The 21,420-nt window shown below is 36.5% G+C and overlaps 1 long non-coding RNA gene across 4 annotated transcripts; it reads left to right on the forward strand.

Annotated features, from left to right (window-relative positions):
• Positions 1–9,454: 9,454 nt before the first annotated feature.
• LOC108943584 (uncharacterized) lies at positions 9,455–21,354 on the forward strand. Of its 4 annotated transcripts, XR_011414339.1 has the most exons (6): positions 9,455–9,610; positions 9,767–9,835; positions 11,670–11,742; positions 12,725–12,960; positions 13,443–15,063; positions 21,089–21,354. It is a non-coding gene; the product is annotated as an uncharacterized lncRNA (long non-coding RNA). The 4 variants fall into 4 exon arrangements; XR_011414337.1 differs by lacking the exon at positions 13,443–15,063 and having other exon boundaries at positions 20,975–21,354; XR_011414336.1 differs by lacking the exon at positions 13,443–15,063.
• The last annotated feature ends 66 nt before the right edge of the window (positions 21,355–21,420 follow it).

Genomic DNA, 21,420 nt, shown 5'->3' on the forward strand with positions numbered 1-21,420 from the left:
TTAAGAAAGACAATTTCAAATGTCAAACTGCAGGTTGACAATAAACATACATGTAACCATCTTATATATGCATCTATAAGTGGTTCACATGATAGGTGAATGGGCTCATATTCACCTTTTATATATTTCAGAATTCGGAGATTTTAGTCCCAACTTTAGTTGGTATAATCAAGTTATTATAAGAACAAGTAACACAAGAGAATTCTTGAAGAATCTTCTAGTTTTTCAGTATATGCTTATCTGAATTCTCAAATAGCTCATTTAAAAATGGCAAATGAAAACTTAAAGTTTATCATGGCATGTGCTATCTCTAAGTAAACTTCTGGTTTATTATGGCATAAACTTTTGCATCAGTAAACTTCTGATTTACTATGGCTACTTTTATATCAGTAAATTTTTGATTTACTGTGGCTGCTTTTGTATTAGTAAACTTCTGGTATACTGTGGTACACGATATAGTACAAATTTGAAGAATAAGGCGGGTAACTTCTCACATACATATTTACCCCATATGATTATGGAAATATGAAGATTTTTAATCTTTCAATCATTTGTAGTCTCAATATAATAGCCATTTATATCAGTAAACTTCGGGTTTACTACATCATATATTTTGACCATAATCATATAGTAAGAATGACATATTTGTATATAAGCTCTCTGAGAGTCTTCGTTTATTATCCACAATCTAATATTTATCGGACACTACTGGTGTCATGTGTCTTCTAGACAAACATCTAGCTCTTCAGGAGTTGTTGATACATTTTGTACTATCAAATATTGTTCAGACACTTCTGGTATCATGAGAGAAAATCATAATCAAATAAATAATATAAAGACAATTCTAAATTTATAAATGTAAGAAATCAAGAATTTTAATATTTTTACCACCAACTTTGTGTCTCCTTCAGGGAGAAACGCCATTAACATATGAATATTTTATATCAAAGCGGCAACCACATAGTCATTACATCCTTCAGGGAAATATACATAGTTGTTATTTTCTTCGGGGGTAGTTAATAACAACTAACCATAATATATCAATGTGGTTGTAGTAGAAAGCATTCTACCAGAATGATTTTTTCTTAGAATGATACTTAATAAAATTATCCAAGATGTTTTACGTACAACAGGTACGTGCGACAATGATCTTTATACCACAAAAATAATATTTATATCATCTGTTATTCTAGCTCTTCCGGAGGTGAGTTATGGTATTTCTTCATTCACTACAGGGAATGAAAATGTGCTTCAAAAATAAATTTGAATAACTCATTATTTTATTTATGCACAGAAAGATACAGTTTCATAATATTTTTCTGCTTCGGGAGAAAATTTCAATTGTGTTACTTCTTCAGGAGCAAATTGAAATACGAAAAATTGAGTGTATATTCTCTCAATTATATTACCTCTTCTGGAGGTGAATTATAATATATTTACATCAAGAGCACGTTCATATTTATGACTTTATTAATATTATCACATTCACTTCAGGGAATGGATTTATATTTATCAGAAATTCTCATCCTTCAGGAAATCGAATATAATTATCTGAAGGCGCATTAATCATATCAATTGTGATGCTTCAACCTCTTTTAAAATATTTACTACTTCAGGAGCAAATCGATGTGTGCAAGTAATATAGAGAATATTTCTCTAGCTTATCTTTAATTGTAACTATAGAAAGCCTAAATTATCACTTCCGGTGGTCATAGGCATATACCACTTCTGGTGGTTAACAAAATTTAGTTACAATGAGATATATGAAACATAACCACTTTTGGTGGTTGTATATTTCTTGCAAACTCTGCTGGAGTTTAAGTGGATCTAACAATGTTATCCACTTTGTAATCCTTTATTAAGATAATTAGGATGAAAATAAATACCAAAATAGGTACTATATGCGTAACATATAACCAAACAAGCGATGATAATGATATTAAAATATAAGCAAAAGACTCAAATTAAATTATGTAAATTTGGCCACACCAGATGTAAGTGATATCTATATCACTACTGCCAAGAAGAAAAACTTACCACCTCAAGAATATAATCTGCCTTATGATGCTCGTTATGAACAAGATCTAACCACGGACATAAGAGTGTCGCCTTACATCGGAGATGAACACTGAAATAGAAATTAAATTCGAAGAAAGTACCCAAAATGGCAGAGTCTCGTGCTGATAACGTGTTATAAAATAAATACTATAAAGTACATAAACTGAAGACAAGTATAGAGAGAAACTGATATATTATTCAACTTCAAATTCATGTACATAATGAACTGAAAACTCCTCTATTTATAGAAGAAAGGAAGCAGCTACGAGGCTTTATAGGAAGCAACTGCAAGGCTTTTCTTTAGCTACTTGTAAGCTGTCTGCATGAGCTGCTTGCAACCTGCCTGCATCAGCTGCTTGTAGATAAACTTCAACAGAGTACTAAATGGATAATCTCCTTCAAGAAAATTATCTATAGCGGAGTAATAAATGAACATCCACAATATAATTATTTTCATAACACAATTTACTTTCTCCTCATTCTCCCTCTGTCTCTATTTCTTTTCTACTCCCCCCATTTCAATTTATGTGAACCCATTTGACTGGGCACGGAGTTTAAGAAAAGAGAGAAGACTTTTGAACTTGTGGTGTAGAATGATGCATATATATTTTGTGTGGCTATAAATCATTGCATAAAGATAAATTATTTCCAAATAAGGAAAGAGGTCATTCTTTTTGGTACGGACTAAAAAGAAAATAGGTTCATATAAATTGAAACGGAGGGAGTATTTTTTAAGAGGTGAATGGAAGGGATGGATTTCTTGAAGGGAACTACGATTACTGAAATTAAAGTTTGGAAAATTCTAAATTAAGTACCCTCGATTCTTCTTCTCTTTGAATGACATAAATAACTATAGTATGTGTCTTTGACATTTAAATATTTTTTGACCGTTATAGATAAAATTATCTAAAAATCAATTATTTTTTCTTTTCTAATGTTGCATATAAAAGATAAGAAAACTATTCAAATTTAAAATCTCAAAAAAATATGCATATTTCACTAGTTAAATATTGAATAAAGCTAATACATTATTAATAAATTTATAACTAAACTTATACATATTTAAATTCTAAGGCAGACATTTCAAAGCTACCTAGAAAAATAAATTCTTTCAAGATTGATGGAAGAACTTTGTAATTGTAGTTTGTTTCATTGATTTCATTCTCTTACTAATATAATGCTTGAATTGGCGAAGGTTCGTATCAAAATTTTCAACAAAAATGTATCCAATAGCTTTCCCTCGAAGACAATCTCAAAACTTAACAGTTAAATTTTCTATCTAAATATTTTTTGAAATTTGTCCAGTGAAAAAGATAACATGTGCAAATCTTCAAATCTTATATATTGTGCAAGACAGAAACTTTATTTAATGGAAAAGATTATGTGTATATTTTTAAAATTATTAGTAGTAATCTTAAAGATTCTATATGGCTGTTATAGAGTAATTTTACAAAGAGCGTTCTGCTATAAATATGATTATTGTTGTTATCGATTCTGAGAAAAACTTAACTTTTATAATAAATGACTATTATATAGGGATGTTATTATAGAGAGGTCTAATAAAGTAACTATATTAGTAGGTTGATAGGAATCAGTTGAGAGCATCCTTTTGTCTTTAGCTTTGGATGGTTCTGTCTTTGATTGACAAACAATGAAATGTAGACAAGCCCTAAAGGAAGCTAAGGACCACAATTTTGATTCCTACTTCTAATTCATTTTGTTTTCTAAGTTGTTTGTGATATATAGATAAAAAGTCACATAGTTTTGCCTTTGTAATTTAGCGGATACAGTTCAAATCATTAAGGTTGGTGAGATGGTGGTTGAGAATAAAGCTCTCTCCATAAAATGATTTCTTCTCTTTCCCAATATTAACTAGTAATTTTCTTTTTGGTTAGGATACTACTTTGAAATAAATTTTTTTTTTTTTAAATGTAATTTGGCTCCCCTCGAAATTCAAATGATAACTAAAGTCTCTATTTTGTTTATGTTCGTAATTGCAATAGTTTTATCTTTTTAATCAAGATTATCTGGTCTATCACTACAAGAAAATCGTTGCAAGTCCGCATATACGACTATTATAGTCGGAAGATCTAGATTTTCTTTTTTGTATTTTTTTAAATATTATTCAACTACCAGTTTCGACTGGGGCATGCATGCGGTTGGCAGAAAATTCCGCGCATGAGAATTTTCGACATCTGTTGTCAGTATGTAGCTAGACAAAAAGTCAAAATATTAAAAATTTGATCAAGTATTGACGGCCAATTTTGACCCCCCCTTTTAAAATTAATTTATTTACACTTAATAATTTACAATGAATATTTGAAAGTATTTTCTATCAATAAATACCTATTTTACAAAATTGATTAAATATTACCTTTGAAATTAATAACCTAGTACTAACATTATGTAATATAAATATAATTACTACTTTTTATCATTGAGAAAATTTTTAAATACACCATCTAGGATTTATAATTAATTTCATGAATTATTTCTCAAATTCTGATTAATTAGATTATTATATTCGAAATTGGTGTTATAATTTAGAAGACAAAATATTTTATAAATAATTAGTAGTATGTTTGGTAATTATAATTTTACTATATTTTATTTAAAATAATTAAATAATAACAATTATTATTTAATTATAACAATTATTTAAATTAATTTTAAAAAGGTTAGAAGACTAAAAGGCTACAATTGCAATTCCTAATTAAAATACAAGTGGCTATTTCCTAAATCAATTCCAGCCCAAAAGACAAGCCCAATCCAGAAAGTACCCAGTCCAAACACCCCATCTCTTTCCATCTTGGCAATCCAGGCCTCTCTCCCTAAGCCAATCGTAATCTGCCACGTCACTCGTCTCTCTCACTTACAAAGAAAGTACACTGAATCTGGACCATTGATCTATCAGATCAACGGCTCGCATTTTATCCTCATTTTTTCTTTAATATTTTTAGTACTCCACTAGACTTGATCTTAGTTGTCCAAATCCAACAATCAAACGACCATGACTTTTTCATATTTTAATTCTTTAATGCCCAAATTATTAGGGCTGTTGATCAATAGATCCAACGCCCCAGATCCCATATTTCTTTCTTAAACCTAGAGACAACCCCCCAATACCCCTAACCCTAATCATTCACTCCAAACACTCAGCCGCCCCATTTCCCTTTCTTCTCTCATCTCTCTCATACTCTCAGACCCGTCAATCACCCAAACGTCATGAATCATGACCAGAAAACATTCCTTCTGCCTTCATTACCCCTGTTTCTCGCTGAATCTTTGCGCATTTCGCCTTTGGGACTCAAAACCCCAAATTCGAAAGCCCTAACATAAAGATGAAACTTCAAATCATATGTGATTTTCAAATCCATGGCCAACATGGCCATCAATTCTGTCTATGTACTACGAAACTCATCACTCCCTTTTCATTTTCATCATTTAATCTCAATAGTCCTATTTGAAGAAGTCATACCAAAAAGGTGAAATTTCAACTCGCCAGATCTCCTCCTCCGTCTTTTCAAATCAAAGAGGGCTTGAGACGCTAGCTGGTTTCAATGTTGATATTCGACACCCAGAGGTCAAATTCAATGACCTATGGGTATTAGGGTTCTAACCAGTGGTCTCTCGTACCTCAACGGTTAGCTTCACTTCTCTCAGGTAAATCCCTAACAATTTCCCCCTCCGTCTCTTTGATTTTTCACCCGCCTATGCTTGCATCATCTAGTAGTCGTCATCTTCCACTACTGAATTCAAAATCTGCTGAAATCCTAAGCCATTAATGGCACTATAAAATGGGAGATTTCAATTCTCTCACCAATAAGACCTAACACAACAAGAAAACCTAATACCTTCAACCTACATAGCTAATAGGCATAAGAAGCTATCACGAAATTACTTAGAAAAAATCTCGCTTTTAGTTCTGGGTAGTAAATTGAGCTAGGGTTCTAATTAGTTTCTGGTTTCTCCCTGATTTTGAGTATTGCATTGGTCGGGTGAGTTCTTGATCCTATACGGCTAAACAAGAACCTTTTGTTTGGTTTGCTGCCCAAGAGGAGGTCAGTATGCCTCCATCCTCTCTCTCTCTTAATTGCTTCATTTAAAATCATGAACGCGGTATTATTTTTCTTGGTTAACTGCTTAGTCTATAATATTTATTCAACCTTTAATTGCTTATTTTGGTGCACTATGACTTGTTAATGATCTATGATAAACTATTGTATTTATTTAATGTTAATTAGGTAGTTGTGTGACTTTAATGACCTCATTTTCTGTATTGAATAGCCTATGTGTTTAAGTTGTTTAACCTGATGATTTCTCACATCTACCTACGACCTCAGACCTTACTCTAATGTTCTGTTATGATTTTCATGCTGCATTTTGAGTTCTGTTAATGTCCTGTTAATACTTTCATGCTCATCATGTTACATTTTGAGTTCTGTTAATGTCATGTTGCAACTTTTATAATCTTCATATTTCATTTTGAGTTTTATTCCACTTACTGCTCTATTGTAACCTTCATGCTCATATGCTATATTCTGAATTTTGTTCCACCTAATGTTCTATTATAAGTTCTCATGATTCATCATGTTATATTCTCTTGAGTTCTGCATTTAGGTTCTGCTATAGTCATCATGTTTAACATGCATCATCCTTCTAAGTTCTGCTATCCTACCTAGGCCTTTCTGTTCATCATGCCATATTCTTGAGTTCTATCATGCTATATTTGGGGCTGTTATTGCAGTCTTCATGTTTAGCATGCCATGTTTCTTTAGGTTCTTTCATACTAAATTTGGGATGTTGTCAAATAACCTTAGCTAGTGTATATATGAAATACCTAGAATAACCCTACCTTACTAGGTTAAGACTTATGAAACTTGAGTGTTCAAAAATACTTTTATAAATATTTATTAGTCCTTAAATATCCTCTGAATCCTACTCATGAGTGCTTTATATCCATATCTAACTGTTAGTTTGTGAACAGTCCTACTGGGACGGATTCTCCTTTGAATATCAGTAGTATTTGTCATGATCAGTCTATCTCCTGCGAGTCTGACTATAATTGTGCCCTGTTGATTATTTATGTAATATGAATATGACACCATCATGTTTAACTATTCAACTAATTCTGTGTAGCTGATTTGAATCCGTTAAGTGTGATGCCTCCCCTATCCTTAATCTTTAATAATACTGACAACCCGATTCTTCAATGTTTGAGACTCATCTTGTCTTGTGAAGTCATAATCTTGATAGAAATCTCTGTATGTGTGGTAGTTTGTTATGAACCTTTGCTTATCCTTCATGACTTCAAATTTTGAACATTGCTTTAAACTTACACTTGGTCTTTTCTTTCCTTTGTTATTTTAGGTTGAATCTGGTGTAAGGGAAACCTTCTACTATTATTGGTTGAATGCAATAAGCTGCCAGTGTCATTGTCTGAATCTGTATTATTGATGTCAAGGGATTTAAGTAATGTCATTAACCTAAGTGCATGCTCATCTATGATCAATGTTAAGACATTAGTTTCTGTACCCAAAAGCTGTTATAATTTCAAACTATGTGCCTTATTTGTCTATGAGATGTATGATTTCTGTTGCCTCATTTTCAACAATAACAACATAAGTATTCGTCTTTCCATATATACCCAGAAGTCTAATTTTCAAAACCTATTCATATGTGTGCTTCACTTATTTAATGCTGAAGTATAGAGACTGTTTCTATGTGTCTATTTCTGTGTTATTCTGCTAAGAAAAATAGGCTCTTGTGGTAGAAAATATCATAGTGGGTGGTTTGCATTGAGAGTGTAACACCCCAAAGTTTTAACTAATATTTGCATTCTCAATTGAGAATCTTTATAATGAGGATAGATTTTACTTCGCACTTCCTAAACATGAATTTGACAATATATAAAAATTGCATACTTTAGGTTGTGTTAATATTGACAAAGAAGTTCCATGGTGTTGCTATGTGTAATACTTAATATCATTTTGATGAATTGTTATGAAATACATTAGATATTTAAGGTTTTGGACTGCCACTATTTTTGTATTTATCCAAAGAAGAAAAGTTTGGGCAGCCACCTTTTGTTCATCCTTATCCAATGTGAGATATCCTTAAGGACCTCCTCTCATATTTCATTCCTTCATGCCAAAGAAAACCCCTACCCTCTCTCCTTCTTATCACATGAAACACTACATGATAACCATCAGAAATTTTTACTAAACCAACTAGCCAAACTAGTTCTTGATGAAACTCAAGTTGCTCCTCTCTTTTGTGGTAAGTTACTAAACCCTCTTTTACACTAGATATCTATTAGTTTTTTCTTCATATCTTCTTATATGGAGCTCTATTTTAAGTGATTCAAGCTTTGATGGAAAAATATTTTATAGCTCTGTAACTCTTATTCAGGCACCAAAATATAATTTTGCTTGTATTTACCCGAAAAGGGATCATAAAGTACATGGCAGGTGTTGCCCCGATTTTCTATTTTACAAACTCTCCCTGTACTGCTTTTAGTATTCTTAGCATAACCTTTTGCACGAAACTGATATTGGGATAATTCAAGATTTTCTCAGTCCCTAAGACACATGTCTACGACTTTTATGAAGACTATACAGTCTAGTTCGTCCGTTTATATCTTCAAAATAGAGCCACAACATAAGACAATAATACTGTCCAGAATTTCTATTTAAAAAATTTAGGGTGATTTTCACTAATATCATGTTTAGTTTGCCATGTTAAATCACTGAACTTATATAGATATTTGATTATGTATTTAAGGTATATATACCCTTGTAATATCTAAGGGGAAGTGTTTGACGAAGTGGACGGATTTGGTTGGTCTATGGCGTAGACGATTCGAACGTCCTCAAGTTGTGGTTGAACTGTTTTGTGGTAAAACACCAAGGTTTGTGTATATACTTGAAGTTGTACTATTTTTACTTGCTGGAATGTTTTAAAATAATTTGAGCTTTGTTTTCCCTTGTCTTCAATTAATATCGATGTATTCGTGTTAATCATGTATTGCAAGATATTCGTTAACTCGCCCACTCGTACAGATTGCTTGATCATTTTGCATTCTTGTTGGGACTTTGTCCTTCTTGTGGCAGTGACTTTGTCACTTATCTCGACATGCCTCTTGATTCGGATCTTTCTCCATCTTGACTTTAGATTTGTAGTTCGTCTTAAATTATAGAACTTGTCCGTATTAAGTATCACTACAATAATATTGACTTTTAACGTCAATTTCTTAAAGAACGGACATGAGTCCGGTCATTATAAATATATTTATGGCAACCAATTTTTTACCGGTCGTTAAATCACTATTTCTAGTTCAAGAGGATAATATCCGATCGCTAGTATAATATCCCATCGTCAATACTAAAATAAAATTAACCCAAAAAAGCGCGCATGTTTCCCTCAAATTTTCCCCACCCACCCTTCTAAATAGATTAAAAGAAGAAAGAAAAGCCTCGACACAAACAAAACAGCTTAGCAATAGAAACTGCCAAGCCTTCATCTCCCAGCCTCAAAATTCTCATTCTTTAGGGTGTGTCTTTGTTTGAAATGTGTGGAATAAATTGTATTGCCTGGGAAAATACTTTTTCTATTTCCACTTTTCTTGTAATTTGATATTCTGTCATGCCTTCTCTTTATTTATTATGTGTGGAATATATTGAATAAGCTTCAAAATTTTACTGGGCAGCGTACGAATATGCTCGAGAGTCTGTTGCCACAAGTCAGGAAGCATGGAGATATTCTAAGAGAGCTTCAGGTGTGTTCTTAGTTTAATTTCGTATTTCGTCTCTGCTCTTCTTGCTTTTGTTGTGATGTTTAATTTTTGAAGATTCATCTACGATGGTTGTGTTAAATTGGTAAAGGGTTGCTGTGATTACTTAGCCCTAATTATTTTGGGATCTATTGCAGATTTTACTGTTATAGTTGTCCATAGAATTGCTCACCACTTGTTCGACTAATTTGCTGAATGAATATTGGAGCCTTAGAACTAGCATATTTCATCCCCACTACTAAATATACTCTAACAACTTTTTTCGGTAAATAGTTTTTGCAATACATGTTTTAATTTTTAGCATTACATATTTGATTAAAGAAATATAATATCTTCTCAAAAATTTGCTTAACTACAAAATATTGTACTATACATCAACACAATTGCATTGTAGAGGCAACATCAGATGCGTTAGTGTGATGACCCAAAATGTCATCTTTAAATTTAATAAGTAATTCTATATTCTAAGACCTCAAAAAATACCATTTATTCTTTCTCGACTTGCGTGCATAGTCTGTAAAATTTTCTGAAAAGTTTTTATGTGAAATATGAATTAAAATGTGAAAATAGAGCTTTAAAATTTAAGTGAGTTGACTTTGGTCAACATTTTTAGTAAACGGACCCGAATTAGTGTTTTGACAATTTCGGTAGCTCCGTATCATGATTTGGGACCAAAATTTAATTTGGAGGTCCCTAACTTAAGTTATGACCATTTAACGGAACTAGCAATTTAAAGGCTAAAGATTTCCAAGTTTGACCACGGGGTTGACTTTTTGATATCGGAGTCAGAATCCGATTCGAAAAATTAGAATAGCTCCGTTATGTCATTTATGACTTGTGTGCCAAATTTAAAGTCATTCCGGATTCATTTAACATGTTTTGGCACAAGATGTGTAAATTAAAAAGTTTAGAAAACTCAAAAGATCGAATCGAGGTATGAATTATAATTTCAGCGTCGTTTGACGTGATATGAGACCCCCGAGTAAGTCCGTATAATATTTTAGGACTTGTTGGTATATATGGTTGAAATCCCGAGGGCCTCGGGTGGATTTCGGGTGGTCAACAGAATATAATTTTGGCATTTCAAGAATGTTCGACGTCGATTTTTCAAGAATAAGTGGTATCCCATTAAGCAAATGAATTCCAAATTAAATTTATATGGAAGCATTAGATCCGTATTGAAATTTTGGAGCCATAGCAAAAAGAATCGTCGAATTCGGATATCGTATGAGAGAGTTATGCCCATTTTCGTATCGGGAAAGATTTTTCATAGCCGCCAGCGCCCAGGGTAGCGTGGGGCGCTGGGAATTATTGGTGTTCTGGAAAGTGCGCCACAAGCAGTGCCCCACGCTACCTGTGGCGCTCGAAAACGCCAGAAACCCCATAAAACGGGGAGTTTAGCCATTTTACTCATTTTTGAGTTTGGGGAGCTCGATTTAGGCGAATTTTGGGCTATTTTCACGGAAATAAATTGGAGTAAGTGTTCCTTATCCTATATTGATTATATTTCATGATTCCATACTCATTTACATCATGAATCCTTGAATTTATGGAAGAAAAATCAGATTTTTACAAAACCTTCCAAAAATGTAAAACGAAGATTCGAAGGTCAATCCGATGTCCGAATTTGATAATTTTTATATGGTTGGACTCGTCTCGGAATGGGTGTTCGGATTTCGTAAGTTTTCTGAGATTTGAGATGTGGGCCCCACTGTCAATTTTTAAAGTGAATTTCAGATTTTTATCCGAAAAATTAGTAAATTCATATGGAATTAATTCCTACGATTTGTATTGAGTATATCGAATTATTTGTGATTAGATTTGAAGCTTTTGGAGACAAATTTAAAAGGAAAAGCTGTGGTCGAGTAATTTATTGGAATTTGCATAGCGAGGTAAGTATCGTGGTTAACCTTGACTTGAGAGAATAGAACCCTTAAATTATTTGTTATGTGAAATGTATGTGAACGACGTATAGGCGAGGTGACGAGTGTCTATACGTCGTCAAATTAATTATTTGCATAATTATTTGAAAATCATAAATTGTTCTAAGACACGAATTAATTGTTATAATAATTATGTCTTTCCTATTCCTTGACAAATATTAATTCTTGAATTCCTGTAATAATTGCTTCATGCTATTTGATTTATGTGTATTAATTGCTACTTGACATTTAGCATATTAAATATTAAAATATCTATTTTCTCCCCGATTTTCATAATAAATTGGTAATTGTCATTGCTTGTTTAATAATTAAATCATAACTATTGAATGCTTGTTGTTTTAAAATTTTATATTAATTGTTGTATTTATTGGGGTAATTTATTCTATAAGAATTGGTAAATGAATATATTGGAGGAGCGGGTTGCGCGCCGCAACGGAGTTGATTGAAATGAATATATTGGAGGATCGAGTTGCACGCCGCAACAGACTTGTTTAAAAGTCCATATTGGAGGATCGGGTTGCACGCCGCAATAGACTTGTTTAAAAGTCCATATTGGAGGATCGGGTTGCACGCCTCAACAGACTTGTTAAAAAGTTAATATTGGAGGATCGGGTTGCACGCCGCAATAGACTTATTGAAAAGTCAATATTGGGGGATCGGATTGCATGCCATAACATACTTATTTAAAAGTCTATATATATACTTGATTGAAATGAATATATGACATACTTGATTAAAAGGAAAATATTGGGAGAGCGGGTTGCACGCTGCAACAGAATTGAATGTGAATAGATTGTGAGAGCGGTTTGCACGCTGCAACAGAATTTATGAAAATGATAATTGGTTATAACTGCTGAGTTGGCTTCAACCATTATAAATGAGTTACCTGATTTATTTCTATTATTGATGTTGTTACTAATATTGCGTACAGGTTAATGTAAGTGAACCGCCTTAGCCTCGTCACTACTTCGTCGAGGTTAGGCTCAGCACTTACCAGTACATGGGGTCGGTTGTACTGATACTACACTCTGCACTTCTTGTGCAGATTTTGGAGTTGGTCCCAGCGGCGTACCATAGACTTGCTCGGATTTCAGCTACCAGAGGAGACTTGAGGTATAACTGCACGACGTTCGCAGTTCTGAAGTCCCCGTCTATTATACCTTAGCTGTGAGTATATTTCCAGACAGCTTTATTTTATTCATACCTTTATTTTTATTATTTTAGAAGCTCGTGCACTTGTGACACCAATTCTGGGATGGTATTTAGACGCCGTTATTTTTATGGATTATTCACTATATTTCATACCTTACTTCCGCATTTATTTCTTTATTATTAATAAATTTAAAAATTGTTTATAAATGGCTAATATTATTTTAACGTTGGCTTGCCTAGCAAGTGAAATGTTAGGCGCCATCACGGTTCGAAGATGGAAATTTCGGGTCGTGACAGTTGGTATCAGAGCACTAGGTTACATAGGTCTCACGAGCCACGAGCAAGCTTAGTAGAGTCTAAAGGATCGGTACGGAGACATCTGTACTTATCTCTCAAAGGCTATTAAGTTTAGGAACAATATCACTTCTTTCTTATTCTGTCGTGCGATTTTATTCTATCATCGATGATTGAACCATTCTATTCTTATTCACTCGCAGATGGTGAGAACGCGTAATACCTCTACCGATGGATAGGGACCAGAACCCCCGGTGGCAACTATGGCCAGGGGTAGAGGTCGAGGCCGAGGTCGTGCTAGAGGCCGAGGCAGAGGCCGAGGTAGAGCTCAGTCCAGAGCTCGAGCAACTGCACCTTTTGAAGAACCTCAGGTAGACCTTCAGGAGGAGGTCCCAGTTCAGAATGTACCAGTTGGACTAGTTCAGGCCCCGGAAGGATTCATAGCCACTCTAGTGCTTCAGGACGCTCTAGTCCGATTGGTGTGTCTTATGGAGGGTGTGGTTTAGAATGGTACATTTCTAGTGGCACCAGCCGTCTCACAGGCTGGGAGAGGAGCACAAATTCCCACTACTCCTGCCCCGGAGCAGATGGCTCCCTAGAATCAGGCTCCAGCAGCCCCGCCAATTGGGGTAGTTCAGCCAGTTATTGCGGCACAGACCGGTGATAGGCCCGCCATGTCTTTTGAGGCCTTATTGAGACTGGATAAGTTTACTAAGCTCTTTCCAGTTCACTTCAGTGGTACACCTTCTAAGGACCCACAGGATTATCTTGAACGCTGCCACGAGGTGCTGCGAAATATGGGTATAGTTGAGACCAATGGAGTTGATTTTGCTGTATTCCAGATGACGGGTTCCGCCAAGAGGTGGTGGAGAGATTATACATTGACCCGACCAGTCATATCACCTACACTTACTTGGGAGCAGTTCTCTCAGCTATTTCTAGAGAAGTTCCTCCCTATCATACTGAGAGAGGAATTTCGCAAGCAATTTGAGCGTCTACAGTAGGGCAGTATGACTGTTACTCAGTATGAGTCCCGTTCTGTGAATTTGGCCCGTCATGCTCTCCTTTTACTACCTACGGAGGGAGAGAGAGTGAGGAGGTTCATTGAGGGACTCACTCACCCTATCAGACTTCAGATGGCCAAGGAGACCGGAAGTGAGATTTCTTTTCAGGCGGCTGCTAATGTCGCAAGGAGGATCGAGATAGTTCTTGCACAAGAAAGAGGGCAGAGGTACGATAAGAGGCCTCGTCAGTTCGATGGTTACAGTGGTGCCTCATCTGGAGGCAGGGGTAATTTTGGTAGGGGTCATCCTCCCAGACCGTTTCATACAGCACTTCATGTATCTCCTGGTGCTTCAGGGAGTAACGGTCCTATTATGCCTTACTTTGGGTAGCCAGTATTCAGTACACATTCAGCTCCTATCAGTGCACTACCACTCCAGAGTTACTACAGTAGTTATCCGCCCCATATGGGTCAGCTTCAGCTTCAGCAGCCACGGCATCAGGATGGGTGTTATGAGTGTGGGAGCATTGGTCACATCAGGAGGTATTGCCCTAGATTGGCGAGTAATAGATCTCGGCAAGATTCTTGTGCCATCATACCGGCACCGGTTGCTTCACCGCCTGCTCAGCCAGCTAGAGGTAGGGGTCAGGTAGTTAGAGGTGGAGGTCAGGCCATTAGAGGTGGAGGTCAGACCGTTAGAGGTGGAGGCCAGCCAGTTAGAGGCCATCTCAGAGATGCAGTTCAGAGTGGTGGGGCCCAGCCCCGATTTTATGCTTTTCCACCTAGGCCTGAGGCCGAGTCATCTGATGTTGTGATCACAGGTATTATTCCAGTTTGCCATAGAGATGCTTCAGTTTTATTTGATCCAGGATCTACTTATTCCTATGTGTCCTCTTATTTTGCTTCATATTTGGTTGTGCCTTGTGATTCTCTTAGTGCTTCTGTGTGTATATCTACACCGGTGGGAGACTCTGTGGTAGTAAATCATGTCTACCGTTCGTGTGTGGTTACTATTGGTAGTCTTGAAACTAGTGTGGATCTTCTACTTCTTGATATGGTAGATTTTGATGTCATCTTGGGTATGGATTGGCTGTCTCCTTATCATGCTATATTGGACTGTCATGCCAAGACAGTTACCCTAGCTATGCCGGGGTTACCTCGATTAGAGTGGAAAGGAACTCCTGGCCATTCTGCCAGCAGGGTTATTTCTTATATGAAAGCTCGGCGTATGGTAGATAAAGGCTGTCTAGCCTATTTGGCTTATATTCGCGATCCCAGTGCGGATGTCCCTTCTATGGACTCAATACCAGTTGTTCATGAATTTTCGAAAGTATTTCCTGCAGATCTGCCGGGGATGCCACCCGACAGATATATTGATTTCTGTATTGATTTGGCTCCAGGCACTCAGCCCATTTCTATTCCACCATACCGTATGGCCCCGCCAGAGTTGAAAGAATTGAAAGAGCAGTTACAAGCCTTGCTTGATTAGGGATTCATTAGACCCAGTGTCTCGCCCTGGGGTGCACCAGTATTATTTGTAAAGAAGAAAGATGGCTCGATGCGGATGTGTATAGATTATCGGCAGTTGAACAAGGCCACTATCAAAAACAAATATCCGCTGAAAAGAATTGATGACTTATTTGATTAGCTTCAGGGTGCCAAGGTATTTTCGAAAATTGATTTGAGATCTAGTTACCATCAGTTGAAGATTAGGGCATCTGATGTCCCTAAGACAACTTTTCGGACTCGATATGGGCATTACGAGTTCCTAGTGATGTCATTTGGGTTGACAAATGCTCCAGCAGCATTTATGGATTTGATGAATTGGGTGTTAAAGCCTTATTTGTATTCTTTTGTGGTTGTATTCATTGATGATATCTTGATTTACTCCAGCAGTCAAGAGGAGCATGAGCGGCATCTTCGAAGTGTGCTTCACACCTTGAAGAATAATCAGTTATATGCCAAATTTTCAAAATGTGAGTTTTGGTTAGACTCAGTTGCCTTTTTGGGACATGTTGTATTGGCAGAAGTCATAAAGGTGGATCCTAAGAAGATTGAGGCTATTCAGAATTGGCCTAGACCTGCTTCGGTTATAGAGATCCGGAGTTTCCTAGGTTTGGCAGGTTATTATCGTCGGTTCGTGGAAGGGTTTTCATCTATAGCAAGCACCTTGACCAGACTAACCCAGAAGGGTGTTCCATTCAGATGGTCAGACGAGTGTGAGTTGAGCTTTCAGAAGCTCAAGACCGCCTTGACTACGGCGTCAGTATTGGTATTACCCACTGGTTCAGGATCGTATACGGTATATTGTGACGCATCTCACATTGGGCTTGGTGCAGTATTAATGCAAGATGGCAAGGTAATTGCATATGCGTCGCGGCAGTTGAAAGTTCACGAGAAGAATTATCCTGTTCATGACTTAGAATTGGCAGCCATTGTTCATGCGCTGAAAATTTGGAGGCATTACCTCTACGGTGTCTCGTGTGAGGTATTTACTGATCATCACAGCCTTCAGTACCTGTTCAAACAAAAGGATCTTAATTTGAGGCAAAGAAGATGGATGGAGTTGTTGAAAGACTATGATATTATCATTTTGTATCACCCCGGAAAAGGCCAATGTGGTGGCCGATGCTTTGAGTAGAAAGGCTGTGAGTATGGGCAGTCTTACGTATATTCTGGTTGGTGAGAGTCCATTAGCTACAGATGTTCAAACTTTGGCTAATCAGTTCGTAAGGTTAGATGTTTCAGAACCTAGTCGGGTTCTAGCTTGTACAGTCGCTCGGTCTTCTTTATATGAGTGCATCAGAGAGAGGCAGTATGATGATCCTCACTTACTTGTCCTTAAGGACACGGTGTGGCACGGTGATGCCAAACGGGTTGCTGTGGGGGAAGATGGAATTTTGTGAATGTAGGGCCGTATTTGTGTGCCTAATGTAGATGGGTTTCGTGAATTAATTCTTGAATAGGCACATAGTTCTAGGTATTCTATTCATCCAGGTGCCGCAAAAATCTATTAAGATTTGCGGCAACATTATTGGTGGAGGAGAATGAAAAAGGATATAGTTGCACATGTAACTCGGTGTCTGAATTGTCAGTAAGTTAAGTACGAGCATCAGAGACCTGGTGGTTTATTTCAGAAGTTAGAAATTCCCGAGTGGAAGTGGGAGCGTATCACAATGGATTTTGTTGTTGGGCTCCCACGGACTCAGAGAAAATTTGACGCAGTTTGGGTCATTATGGACAGGTTGACCAAGTCAGCCCATTTTATTCCAGTGACAGTTACCTATTCTTCAGAGAGGTTAGCTGAAATTTACATTGGTGAGATTGTCCGCCTTCACGGTGTGCCCGTGTCTATTATTTCAGATCGAGGTACGCAGTTTACCTCACATTTTTTGAGGGCTGTACAGCGTGAGTTAGGCACGCGGGTGGAGTTGAGTACAGCATTTCATCCACAAACAGACTGACAGTCAGAGTGCACTATTCAGATATTGGAAGATATGCTTCGCGCTTGTGTTATAGACTTTGGAGGTTCTTGGGATCATTTCTTGCCACTTGCGGAGTTTGCTTATAATAACAGCTACCAGTCGGGCATTCAGATGGCTCCATATGAGGCATTATACGGAAGGCGATGCCGATCGCCAGTTGGTTGGTTTGAACCGGGAGAGGCTCGGTTGTTGGGTACCGATTTGGTACAGGATGCCTTGGATAAGGTCAAGATTATTCAGGATCGACTTCGCACAGCTCAGTCTAGGCAAAAGAGTTATGCCGACCGTAAAGTTCGTGATATTGCATTCATGGTTGGAGAACGAATATTGCTTTGGGTTTCACCTATGAAAGGTGTAATGAGGTTCGGAAAGAAGGGCAAGTTGAGCCCTAGGTATATCGGACCCTTTGAAATTCTTGAAAGGGTGGGTGAAGTAGCCTACAGGCTTGCATTACCACCTAGTTTATCAGCGGTTCATCCGGTGTTCCATGTGTCTATGCTCCGGAAATATCATGGTGATCCGTCCCATGTGTTAGATTTTAACTCAGTCCAATTGGACAAAGATTTGACTTACGAGGAGGAGCCGGTGGCTATTCTAGCCCGGCAGGTCCGACAATTGAGGTCTAAGAGTTATCCTTCAGTTCGGGTGCAATGGAGAGGTCAGTCGGTAGAGGCATCTACCTGGGAGTTCGAGTCGGAAATGCGGAGTAAATATCCACACCTTTTCTCCAGCTCAGGTAATTTTGTTTTCTAACTCCATTCGAGGACGAACGTTTATTTTAGAGGTGGAGAATGTGATGACCCAAAATGTCATCTTTAAATTTAATAAGTAATCCTATGTTCTAAGACCTCGAAAAGCACCATTTGTCCTTCCTCGACTTGCGTGCGCAGTCCGTAAAATTTTTTGGAAAGTTTTTATGTGAAATATGAATTAAAATGTGAAATAGAGCTTTAAAATTCAAGTGAGTTGATTTTGGTCAACATTTTTAGCAAACAGACCCGAATTAATATTTTTTTTTAACCGCTTCGTATCGTGATTTGCCCAGAATTTAATTTGGAGGTCCCTAACTTAAGTTATGACCATTTAACAGAACTAGCAATTTAAAGGATAAAGATTTTCAAGTATGACCACGGGGTTGACTTTTTGATATCGGGGTCAGAATCTGATTCGGAAAATTGGAATAGCTCTGTTATGTCATTTATGACTTGTGTGCCAAATTTAAAGTCATTCCGGATTCATTTAACATGTTTTGGCACAAGATTTTTAAATTGAAAAGTTTAGAAACTCAAAAGATCGAATCGAGGTGTGAATTATAATTTCAGCATCGTTTGACGTGATATGAGACCCCGAGTAAGTCCGTATAATATTTTAGGACTTGTTGGTATATTTGGTTGAGATCCCGAGGGCCTCGGGTGAATTTCGGGTGGTCAACGGAATTTAATTTTGGCATTTCAAGAACATTCGACGTCGATTCTTCAAGAATAAGTGGTATCCCATTAAGTAAATGAATTCCAAATTCAGTTTTTATGGAAGAATTAGATCCGTATTGAAATTTTGGAGCCATAGCAAAAAGAATCGTCGAATTCGGACATCGTATAAGAGAGTTATGCCCATTTTCGTGTCGGGAAAGATTTTTCGTAGCCGCCAGCGCCCAGGGTAGCGTGGGGCGCTAGCCCCTGGCGCTGGGAATTATTGGTGTTCTGGAAAGTGTGCCAAAGGCAGTGCCCCACGCTACATGTGGCACTCGAAAATGCCAGAAACCCCATAAAACAGGAGGTTTAGCCATTTTACTCATTTTTGAGTTTGGGGAGCTCGATATAGGCGATTTTCACGGAAAAAAATTGGGGTAAGTGTTCCTTATACTATATTGATTATATTTCATGATTCCATACTCATTTATATCATGAATCCATGAATTTATGGAAGAAAAATTAGATTTTTACAAAACCTTCCAAAAATGTAAAACGAAGATTCGAAGGTCAATCCGATGTCGGAATTTGATAATTTTTGTATTGTTGGACTCGTCTCGGAATGGGTGTTCGGATTTTGTTAGTTTTCCGAGATTTGAGATGTGGGCCCCACTGTCAATTTTTAAAGTGAATTTCGGATTTTTATCCGGAAAACTAGTAAATTCATATGGAATTAATTCCTACGATTTGTATTGAGTATATCGAATTATTTGTGAATAGATTTGAAGCATTTGGAGATAAATTTAAAAGGAAAAGCTGTGGTCGAGTAATTTATTGGAATTTGCATAGCGAGGTAAGTGTCGTAGTTAACCTTGACTTGAGGGAATAGAACCCTTAAATTATTTGTTATGTGAAATGTATGTGAACGACTTATAGGCGAGGTGACGAGTGTCTATACGTCATCAAATTAGTTATTTGCATAATTATTTAAAAATCATAAATTATTCTAAGACACTGATTAATTGTTATAATAATTATTTCTTTCCTATTCCTTGACAAATATTAATTCTTGAATTCCTGCAATAATTGCTACATGCTATTTGATTTATGTGTATTAATTGCTACTTGACATTTAGCATATTAAATATTAAAATGTCTATTTTCTCCCCGATTTTCATAATAAATTGCTAATTGTCATTGCTTGTTTCATAATTAAATCATAACTATTGAATGCTTGTTGTTTTAAAATTTTATATTAATTGTTGTATTTATTGGGGTAATTTATTCTATAAGAATTGGTAAATGAATATATTGGAGGAGCGGGTTGCGCGCCGCAACAGAGTTGATTGAAATGAATATATTGGAGGATCGAGTTGCACGCCGCAACAGACTTGTTTAAAAGTCCATATTGGAGGATCGGGTTGCACGCCGCAACAGACTTGTTTAAAAAGTTAATATTGGAGGATCGGGTTGCACGCCGCAACAGACTTGTTAAAAAGTTAATATTAGAGGATCGGGTTGCACGCCGCAATAGACTTATTGAAAAGTCAATATTGGGGGATCGGATTGCATGCCGCAACAGACTTATTTAAAAGTTTATATATATATACTTGATTGAAATGAATATATGACATACTTGATTAAAAGAAAAATATTGGGAGAGCGGGTTGCATGCTGCAACAGAATTGAATGTGAATATATTGTGAGAGTGGGTTGCACGCTGCAACAGAATTTATGGAAATAATAATTGGTTATAACTGTTGAGTTGGCTTCAACCATTATAAATGAGTTACCTGATTTATTTCTATTATTGATGTTGTTACTAATATTGCGTACAGGTTAATGTAAGTGAACCGCCTTAGCCTCGTCGCTACTTCGTCGAGGTTAGGCTCAACACTTACCAGTACATGGGGTCGGTTGTACTGATACTACACTCTGCACTTCTTGTACAGATTTTGGAGTTGGTCCCAGCGGCGTACCGTAGACTTGCTCGGATTTCAGCTATTCAGAGGAGACTTGAGGTATAACTGCACGGCGTTCGCAGTTCTGAAGTCCCCATCTACTGTACCTTAGCTGTGTGTATATTTTCAGACAGCTTTATTTTATTCAGACCTTTATTTTTATTATTTTAGAAGCTCGTGCACTTGTGACACCAATTCTGGGATGGTATTTAGATGCCGTTATTTTTATGGATTATTTACTATATTTCAGACGTTACTTCCGTATTTGTTTTTTTATTATTAATAAATTTAAAAATTATTTAAAAATAGCTAATATTATTTGA

This window comes from Nicotiana tomentosiformis, chromosome 2, assembly GCF_000390325.3.
Source record: "Nicotiana tomentosiformis chromosome 2, ASM39032v3, whole genome shotgun sequence".
NCBI lineage: Eukaryota > Viridiplantae > Streptophyta > Magnoliopsida > Solanales > Solanaceae > Nicotiana > Nicotiana tomentosiformis.